Source organism: Crinia signifera, chromosome 8 (genome assembly GCF_055691185.1).
Source record: "Crinia signifera chromosome 8, ASM5569118v1, whole genome shotgun sequence".
Lineage (NCBI taxonomy): Eukaryota > Metazoa > Chordata > Amphibia > Anura > Myobatrachidae > Crinia > Crinia signifera.
In genome coordinates this window covers 17115967-17127381 of record NC_139224.1, presented here as the reverse complement: position 1 = coordinate 17127381, position 11415 = coordinate 17115967, and positions in this window count along the sequence as shown.

Genomic DNA, 11415 nt, shown 5'->3' with positions numbered 1-11415 from the left:
ACAAGTAGCGTAATCCGCGTGCGCTCACCACGCTTCGGGCTCGGTGGCTCACTGCGCTCGCCACACTATATAAAATCAACTCCACGCCCTAGTGCAGGTATGTCCAACGTTGGCCCTCCAGATGTTGTGAAACTACACATACCAGCATGCTTTGCCACAGTTTTGCTATTAGAGAATACTAAAACTATTGCAAAGCATGCTGGGATGTGTAGTTTCAAAACATCTAGAGGGCCAACGTTGGACATGCCTGCCCTAGTGGATAGTGGGGTTATGAACTGGATAGTAAATTGCATGCAATTTAGTGGCGCCGTAAAACTACACAAGTACCGTGTATTTTTATTTATTATGGGATATTTAACCTCCTATAATATATATATATATATATATATATATATTTCTATTTTGTCCATTCTGGTGACACAGCTTAACCATAGGATATAGTTGGGTCCAGAGGAGCCAAGGAACATATGCTATGTCTTTAAGAGGCAGGCTTTTCCCCTGCTGCAACCCAGAAGACCATTTTGTTTAGGTGCCCATAGGAGTGGGTGTATATGCTATGGGGCTGCGTGATGCAGCCAATTAGAGTTAGGTAGGATGTGAGCACTACTACTTCTTCGAGTCCTCCGGAGACACAGGGCTATGCTGGGTATAGGTGGTGTGGTCCAGGCAGGCACCAAACGGGTTAAAACCTTTACTGCCTCTTGGAACAGTGCTCCTCCCCTCCTATACCCTGCCTCAGGCTACCCAGTTATTTAGTTTGGTGCGGCAGGAGCAGAACCTTCTTAACGGGGGGCTGTTTTTATGTATTTACACTGGGCTGGCAGAGCTGGGCGTCTCAAGGACGCCTACGCTGCTGCCCCACCACCCCTGGTGCCGGCGGCCGCAGCACCGCGACAGGGTGAGTGCCTCGGCCGGGATCCCCAGCAGCAGGACCTGCAGTCACCGCCCGGAAGCAGGTAAGTGGCGCTGGGTGCCTTTCAAAGGCTCGCAGCCCGGTGGGTGGGGGCCCCCAGACTGGGCTGACCGAGCAGGGACCGGGTCGCTCATTTCCCCACTAGACCACCTGGGTGCAGGCAACGGATCCCCGCTGCTTCACTCTCCGTTGGCCCCTCCCCCAGGCCTACAGGTGCCAAACTACTGAGGTTTTCGCGCCGCAGGCTTTCTCTTCCCTTCTCCCTCACTGCACTGCATGCGGAACAGCCATTACTGCCTGGTTCAACTGCCTGCTGCACCTTTGGAGAACCAGGGCTGTCCCCAGTATACCTCCACAGGACAGGCTATACTTTCTGCCTCCTGCCACCCTTGGGGTTTCAGGAGGCAGTTGAAGGCTGCTGCATTTATTATTTTTCATTTATTACTGGCATTGTATGTACTGCTATGTGCTGGGGCTGCTGTGTGGGTGTTAGCTGCTGCTTCAGATCCTCCTTGCGCTTGCAGCACATTGCTCAACCTATATTCTCACACCAAGGGGTGTTGCGTAATTATTTGCCTCCCATTAATATGTCTAGAGGTAAAGCACCCAAGTGGTCTGTCCCCTCAGGATGAGGTTCATGGTGACCTATGCCCATGCTGTCATACTTGTCAGCAAGAGCTGGCGGCTGCCTCATCTAATTGACGAAGCAGCGGCAGGGTCCAAGAAACTATAACCAGTGTCTGTTCCCAGCAGACGCCGGCTATTTATTCAAAATTACCGCCCCCCACGGCTGCTGACGTCTGCCGAACTGAGAGACGCTTGCCGGGCGGAAGTTCGGGGACATTGCCTAGCAATGCCCCGGCGGAAGGAAGCGAAGAAGCAGAAGTCCCCGAAGCTCCTCCACTACACTGTGCTCGCCGCCCGTCCTGGTCTTGTTAGTCGCAGGAGACGCACCAGACCGGCGGCGGCTAACAGTGGGAATCTCCTCCCCATGTAGATGCGCATGTAGCTCACTTAGGGCCTTATTCGAGTTCACTCTTTCTGACAAAATCCTTCTAAGATGGACAAAACCATGTGCACTGCAGGGGGGCAGATGTAAAATGTGCAGAGAGAATTAGATTTGGGTGAGTTATTTTGTTTCTGTGCAGGGTAAATAATGACTGCTTTATTTTTACACTGCAATATAGATCTCACTTTGTAGCAAAACCCCACCCAAATCTAATTCTCTCTGCACAAGTAACATTGCCCCACCTGCACTGCACATGGTTTTGTCCATCTAAGAAGGATTTTGTCAGAAAGAGTGAACTAGAATAACCCCCTTAGTGAGGGCCTCTACCTTGCCCATCCCTAATACCGCTTCCTCAAAGGAACCTACGGACAGGAAGGTGGAGATCTTTCTAAATATTATTTATGCGCATGCCGGTGCAATTGCCAGGCCTACCTTGGCCTCAGCATGGGTAGCTAAGGCTCTGATGGAGTGGGCGGAGTCAGGGGATTATCCAGCGGCACCCCTTGAGAGGAATTGCAAGTAGCGTACAACAGGCTGCCTCTTATTTGGGAGAAGCAGCCTTGGATGCAGGGGTCCTGGCTTTGAAGATTTCTGCTTCTGCAATCTCTGCCAGACGGGCCTTGTTCTTGGCCTTTTACAGGTACGATCCTCTTTGGTCCAGATTTGGACAAGATAGTCCGACAAGCCCGCCGCCTGACAGGCGGACCTCCACCTGGGGGACCCCAGAGTGGGATGTCGTCTGCTGAGATTTTCTGCCGCATGGCTGGACACAACAGACGGTTGGCTCCGCAATGTAGTCACGCAAGGTTATGCTCTCACGTTTCGCCATCGCCCCCCCCCCCCTCTCAATTCTTTTTTCATCCTTCTACCCAGGGATCCCATCAAAGCATGGGCCCTCAGGAAGTCCATTCAGTCCCTCCTACAGTCCAGGGTCATAGTCTGGCCTAGGATGCTATGCCAGCCTATTCCTGGTTCAGAAACCCAGTGGGGCGTATCAGCCAATACTCAACCTCAAATCCCTAAATCGTTTCCTCTGGGTTTCAAGGTTTCGGATGGAATCCTTACGTTCCATCATTCTGGCCTTGGAACCGGGAGACTTTGGCATCCCTGGATATCCATATTCGTCTTGAAAAAGTTTCCAGCAAACAATTGGTTACAAAACGCGTTGACGTCAGTCTACATTCTCCGTGGGGTCTCCTGTTTGTTTGATCACACTCTGCCGGATTACGCTGTATAATGTCCCTACAATTGGAGGAACTGCTAGATTATAGCAGCAGCACGGCTATTACACACTTCCCGGCAGCTTGCGGCTTGTCACACAATGATTACATCTATTGCCGGCTTTCCTACACGAGCAGCCGCCGAGCGGTGAGGTCTTCTTTGTCCGACGGGGACCGGCTACTGCACAAATTGGATGAGCAATCTACCAATTTCTATGATCCCTATCTTTATTCTACAAGGGCCGACTAAAACCATCTATATTATTGCCTATTATACTAACAGACTTTCTGCCAACCAACACTTCTTTGCGTGTTATGCCTACATGCTAAAGTATTGTCTCTCTTCATTATTTGGGCATATTAACTCTGCTGTATTAACCCTTGACTGTGCTGACCTTCAAATTTTGCATTGAACTGCTACTACTATTTGCCGCTAAACTGATGCCGCATCTTGGGGGGCGTGGCTTGACCTGCACTGAGGACGGACGCTGGGGGTGAGAGCTCCTCTCTTATCCTTTGAAAATATCCTGCCCCAGTGTCCACAGACATCCTACCCTTACCTCACTCTCTTTCTAAGACTCTTCTGTGCCCACTGTGGCTCTCGTGGACAGCCCGTGGAGACGGTGGTGACAGCTTCGGCCTGCTGCATGCGGCGCTCCCTGTCCTCCGGGTGTAGGCGCCATCTTGGATCTCCCTTACCTCCTCCTTCGATCCTGCCTGGCCGCCGCGTCGGTGTTACCAGTCGAGTGGCGCCGCAGCCACTGATGACCCTTTTCTGGCAGTATTTTGCGGGGAGACTGAACGAGAGGGACCTGTATCCACCATTGGCTTTGTTTCAGCAGTGGGACTCCGGTACTGCTTCTGACACAATACACATGGGGTTCTGTTACGCGGCGCCCTGCTGGTGGGCGATCAGTGGACGAGAACAGTGTGTCCTGAGGTCTCTCCGGAGTGTGTAGCGGGGAAGGCGGGAAGCGGGCACCTCTGTGTCACGCTGCTGCTGTCTGCACGGAGGGAGAGGGCACCATCTTGCCTTACTTACCTGCTCGCTGAGCTGGGGTGCTCGCGTTGACACTCATTAGATCCTGAGATTGCTGCTGGAGCCTCTGCTACTTGGAGGTCCCTTCCAAATTAACATTGCTCCTTAGTGTGACTCTCTGGCGACTGCTGAGCGATTTGTACCCTATATGATAGATCCTGTGACCTGGGCCATGGAGGACTCTCTACAACAAATCCTTGATGCCATAGCCGCTTCAGAACAGAGGCTCATCCTAATGTATGTAAGTAGTATAGATGGTTGGCGCTAATACAGATATGTTTAACACTCGAGCCGCTGGTCCTCAGTAAAAGGGGGGCTGCCCTTTCGAAATAGTAATGGAAGGGGGGGATGTGAAGATCTGCACTCAGGGTGTGCAATAAGTAACTGACAGTGTGTGATTGAATAAATGCAAGTTTTATTCACTAACAGTATATCCAATATATGCTGCGTGCAGCTGGGGCAAAAAATGGGTGAAAAGGGGGGGGGGGGGTTTATTGTGCTTTACCCCATGTAAAGCACACAAGGGGTGGTGGAATAATGGCAGTCAATGGGAGAGAAAATAAAGTCACAAACATTTACTCCCTGAAAAAGACCCAAGAGGGTCGCAACGCGTTGGAGCTACATTGCCACCACTACAGACACCCTTACAAGTCTCCTCTCGGCTGGGAGTCGAGCGCACGGCACTCGCTACAGACGGACCCCGGCGCCAAGTCCCGCGAGACGCGAACCCGGAAGTCCCGTCTGTGCTGAGGCTGTGGAAGCCGGCGAATCGAGCGGTCAAGGCGCCGATTCAGCCGTGGTGTAACTGAGCAAGCAATCGGAAGGAGGACAGAGGACCAGCATCACCCGTCCGGTGAGAACAGGTAAAGTGCACTGCGGGTGGGACGGGACGCCAGCCCCCCGCACCACTTACCTGTGTGTTTGTGACTTTATTTTCTCTCCCATTGACTGCCATTATTCCACCACCCCTTATGTGCTTTACCCCATCAGCACAATAAACCCCCCCCCCCTTTTCACCCATTTTTTGCCCCAGCTGCACGCAGCATATATTGGATATACTGTTAGTGAATAAAACTTGCATTTATTCAATCACACACTGTCAGTTACTTATTGCACACCCTGAGCGCAGGTCTTCACATCCCCCCCTTTCATCCTAATGTTTGATGCTGCACTGGGGGGTGGCACCCCAACGTACCTAGATGGGCCATGCTACCCTGGAGATGTGCAGGAATTTGATCCATTACCTGGCTCTGTACTAATTACACCATCTTTACCTGAGAGCGATGAGGATCCGGCAACTCCATGGGTCAAGCCTACAGCCGACTAATAGTTGTTCCACTACTGGTCACCCGGCACTACATCCTATAACTTACTCCGGACATCTGCAGGAACCTAGAATAATGTCTGCTTCTACACAGCCAATATATCCTGTGTCTAAGGGTGACATGGAGCTTGAGCTCTTTCCCTTTGTGCCTGCAGCCAACCTTTTAAGTTGTTCTATTATTAGATGTTCTTGTCCGACTGCTATCCTTTTCTTAAATATGGCAATGTTGATCCTGGTAGAATGTTGTCTACATAGCCTCGACTATTTAAATACTTGGTATCTACATACTGTAGACTATTGGCCGGACTAATGGATAGTATTGTTTCATATACGCTGACATATGCTCCGTATTGGCATATGTACATATGATGTACTCTACACACAATTGGAACTGCTCATACTTATACTATGGAACGTATTCTGTTATTTTTCCAGATGACGCCTTAAATCCTGGTCCCTTCGCAAAATAGCCGTCACGATTTGATGCTGCTACTCTACTTTAGCCTGATGGTTCAATATTTTTGGTACTAGGCCAATCCCCCCCCCCATTAGCCCATATGTTCTTTATCCGGCACAGGATGGGTGGGCTGGGTATTAGTAGTTCATAGTTTGGGGTGGAGGGGATGGTTTTAGTTAGTGTAGTTAGGGGTTAGTGGGTTGGGCTCCAGGTATGCCTCAGTTGGGGTTAGGTTATACAGGGTGGGTGTTTATGGGGAGGTTTGCTTTGGGTCCTTTTATTTGGGTACTGTTAAAGTCGAGTTGCACACACGCCATTTTAGGATAGTATGGCCGCCATTTTGGTTCGCGGGGTTGCGCTAATAAAGTTTCCATACCCGAGTCTGTGTGACAAAGTGGACCAGAAGCGTAGCCATACTATTACACATAAATTCATAAGAACATACTGACACTAAATAAAATATAGTTAAAGGTTTAGAACGCCACACATCGCTTAGTTAGCATTTTGCATACATCTGTCTGTATAGTGTTTAGTACCGTTCCGTTTCTTATGCGCAGAATTCCGGTCATTGCGAATATTTCGCAATACACACGGCCCGATAGTTATGGACATAATCCATATTCCCAAGACAGTTTCTGTTGAAAAGTATATAACAAAGGAACCTACTAAAACCGGTTTTGACTGCTATTTACAACTCCTGACGACGATACCGACAAACAAAGGACTCCTAAAGTCACTCCCCTGCACCTATTCAAACCAGGTGCATCACCTAACCCCCCAATCACAGTGGACCTGACATACGATCTCTGACCAATAGGAATGGCCTTTGACCTCCCCCTTCTGACCCTATAAGATAGGTGACCCAGGGCGGCCTCGGTCACTTCGGCACATCTTCCTTTCCCTGACCATTGACCGGACTATGTTCAAGCCTGAACATAGTGAGCTCCGACCGGACTGCGCTGCGCTATTTCCCCTGAAGGTAACGTTCGTATTCCCCTTTTATGTGATGTGGCTGATTATGATTGTATCCTGTATCTGTTTTTCTTCCCCTAGTAGAGCCTGTTTATTATACTCATTGTTAGACTATTGTATCACTTGTTATACCTGTGTTTTCTATTTCTGTAACCCCCTTTTGTCCATTAGGGACTTAAATACATCTTTTTACGGAGTTCTTATCTCCTTACTTTAATACAGTGGTTGTGTCTGTTTATTCGTACATAGCGACAAGGTATATTACGGACACTGTCCTTGAAGGTATATTCGCAGATTAGAGTCAGATTACTGCGAAAGGATCTCTTATTAAGGTATTAGTTCTTTGGTGTAAAATACACAATAAAGGTACGCTACGCTGCACTACGTTTTGTTCGCACGTAGCTAGGTATAAAGGGTACGCAGGTTACGGACATATTACGTAAACTGCACTTTTCACTCATTGTTTCTTTGGTCATATTTAATAGCCTTTTACAATTGGGGGCATCGTCCGGCCGTTTCACATTCTGGAGCTCAGTACCAGGCGCGCGGCTTGACCTATACCAGCAAAAGGGTGGAAGTATTTATTATCCATTGTTGGATAGGCCAAGTCCGCGGCGGTGCGGGGTTCAAGAAGTGCTAGCGTTGAACCCGAAGTACAATAAGTGAAACATTAAACCACGTGTTTTAAAGCATATATTAAGTGTTTAGTAAACTGTTCTTCTGCCTGCCACAAGTAGTTTTACGGGGTATAGTGTCTTGGGTTGCTTGTTTATTACAGTATATGTGCCACGTGCGATAAATTTCGCACACGTGGAGACAAAGGACTGTGTTTTATTATAGTACATAGAGGATCCCCTCTGTGCAAAACTATAACTCTTAGTGTTAGTTACTGCAGGGCCAGGAACCCAGCCATGTGGCGATAAGTTCTGAGCCTTTTACAGTAACGTAAAGTGTCTATTGTGTATTACGCAAGGTGCGCGCGCACGTGCCCATATCGGGAAATTTTCGCATCTTTGTACGTGATTTACGGATTAAGTGCGGGATTTATTTCGCATCTTGATACGTAACTTTCGGACGAAGTTAAGGGATTTATTCCACATTTAGGCGCAATTACTGCGTATAGCGAAACTCGAGCGCAACCTTGCAAATACACTATAGAACACGTGGGTGGCCGATTCATCGGCGGCCTGTGAACAACGCACGTACACACGTGGCTGTTCATTGGCACTGCGCATGCAGCACACATAGGAACTCAAAGGTGAACAGTATTAAACCAATAGCTTTATTTAAACAGTATAGTAATATACTGTGGATAGGGCGGTGATTAATAAAAGAAAATAGACTTCCGGTTCCGGCTCTCTGATGAGAGGAGGCTGAACGCTGCAGCTCCGCTCACGAGGCCGCCCAGACCACGCTTTTCAAGGCATATTTGCCTCCCAGACGCCGCCATCCACCAGCCCTCCCTCCCCAGACACCTTACGCTGCATGGAGACGCAGCCACAAACGATGCCTGCTCCCAAAAGCCGAACACAGCGTGACGCTGAAAAAAAATCCAAGATGGCGCCCGGCACATCAGACGCCGCGCCTGGACCCTTCCTGGTCCCTCCAGACACCCCAGCACGCCGATCGCCGACCCCCCATAGCGGGGACACCAGCACAGCACCTCTCCAGACGGAGGATAATGCTCCAGATCCCATACAGGTACTCCCAGCACCCTCACACCCAGTCACATATGGGGACATGGTTCAGGCCATAAGAGCTGCTATTGGACCTTTACTTAAGGAGCAGACTGCTGATATCAAACAGCAGATAGCTCAACTAACACAGAGGACACTAATTAACGAACATAGGGTGGGAGAGAATTTTATGGCGATTGCTGAACTGAAGCAAGAATCGCACAGACATACTAAAGAACTATACCAGGTTCACAACAAACTCCAGGACCTGGAGAACAGGTCCAGGAGAAATAACCTGAGAATCATCGGCCTCCCAGAAACAGTCAAGGGCCAAAACCTATATGACTTTATAAAGCTCACACTCCCCAATCTGCTTCAGATACAAGACAGATGTACAGATATGGTCTTGGAGAGAGCTCACAGATTAGGTCCCCTGCGGCCTCAAGAGGGAGCCAGACCCAGGGCAGTGATCTTCAAGTTACTGAACTATTTACATAAGGAATTAATCTGGAGTGCCTCCCGCAGACACAGAAATATTGAATGGGAAGGAAACAAAATTCTCCTATTCCAGGATTTTTCAGCTGAGGTCGCAAAGGCTAGGAAAGATTTTTCCCCAATATGTACCAGGCTGATAAAGGCTGAAAGAAAATTTGCACTCATATTCCCGGCCAAACTGCGTATATTTGAAGGAAATTCATTTAAAGAGTTTTCTACCCCCCTCGACGCAGAGCAGTACCTAAATGAGGACTCTCAGACCCACGCATCACCCCGCTCTGTGTCGGAAGGTGACTGAACCTGCCACATACTTAACCTTAGAAAAGCTGCAACATCTCCATTTACCTTCAAGCTGCAATTTTCTCCCCCTTCCCCCCCCCCCCCTCCCCTCCTCGCCACCAACCTTACAAAGATCTTCAAGCAACTATACCCATACACAGATAAATCGCAGTGAGCAAAGGCTTTGTGAGCTGATTGAGGATTATACCCTATAAGTTCTCAGAATGTCGACCACACTTACAGAGGAAATGATCGCAAAGACAACATATCCATGCAAATACACTTCCTCCTGATTCTATGAACCTCTGCATGGACGCAACCTGAAGAAAAGCATACATACCCCCCCCCCCCCCCTCCCCCCCCCCCCCCACCTGCTCAATCATCCAGCCCAGAACCACCCCACAACCTCCAGATCCAGAATTCTGAACTCAAGGAAAGACTCCTGAATCATGGGCTCCCCTATACCACTCCCCCCCCCCTCCCCTCCCTCCCCTGTTGGCGTTACAGTTATTTCGTTTATTTCTATTGGGCCGAAGTGCCTTGGGAGTTTATGAGCGTTCCCACCTAAGATGCACAGAACTGCATACCTGAACTTCATTCCTCCCGGAAGTTTACATGTTATAATATTTCTGGAAATGTTTTCCAGTTTTTTCCCCCTTTTACTCTCTCATTTTCTATTCTGTTCCCTATCTTTCCTTTCCTCCCCACCTCCCTCCCAAGCACATCGACGAATCCTTATATATGACAAGTCACCCTCAGTGAGTATGAAACTGATTAAATTCCTATGTGAAAATGCTTAATGTCGGTTAAAATAGCCTCTTGGAATGTAGGGGGCATCAACTCCCCCTGCAAGAGAAAGAAAATTCTGATATATTTGAGGAAATTACATGTGGATATTGTATGTCTCCAGGAGACACACCTGACTGCCACTGAGTCTCTGAAATTATCATGGGATGGAAGGTACAAGCCGCAGCCCCATACACCTCCAAGGCAAGAGGCCTGGTGATACTATCCAGAGGCTCAGTCTCAGTAAAGGTTGACCAGGTAACGCCTGATCCAGAAGGCCGTTTTCTGCTGTGCCGTATCACGATTGCTGACAAAGTTTATATGTGTGTGAATGTCTATGCCCCAAATGCCTATTCAAAACCATTTTTAGATAAGCTGGTCTCCCTAATTTCCCCTCACTTACATCTCCCTATATTGCTATGTGGTGACCTAAACATGCTGGCACACCCGGTACTAGACAAACAAATAAAGACAAATACAAAGAGGCGACAGCCCAAATTTGGGGTCTCAGCATTTGCTTCTAAACTACATCTTATTGATGTGTGGCGCACACTACACCCCACAGACTCAGAATTTACGTGCCTATCAGCATCCACGGGAGGGCTCTCCCGCATAGATTATATACTAACGTCATCTAATATGCTGCCAAATATTGAAGAGGCTAACATAGAGTCCATTACACTCTCGGACCATGCAGTCGTATGGATAAAATTAGCCCTATCCCCGGAACCCTCCTCCTTTATCTCATGGAGATGCCCACCTTCCTTAGCCTCCTCGATCCAACTCAGAAACCCTTGAAACCAACCCAGTGCTTTACTGGCAGGCATCTAAGGCCGTCCTCAGAGGCGTAATAATTTCACTAACCACACATCAAAAACGTAAACTAACAGCAGACTATATTTCAGCCCAAATCGCCCTAACAGAAACATACCAAACATACAAATCCCACCCCTCCCCACAAAATCGCATCACCTATAACCAAAAGAGAGCCCAATTTGACAAATTACTTTCCAAACTTGAAGCAAGATTCACCTTTAAAAGGGAATATAAATTCCACAAATATGGAAATAAATCGAGCAGACTCCTGTCGAACCTTCTACAGGGGCAGAGACCACCATCCACGATACATCCTTTAATCAAACCTGACGGTACACATACAACAAACAATAGCCAAATAGCAAAAGTTCTAAACGAATTCTATGCCAACTTATACGCCCTCCCAACCTCAGCAATCCAACACCGAGA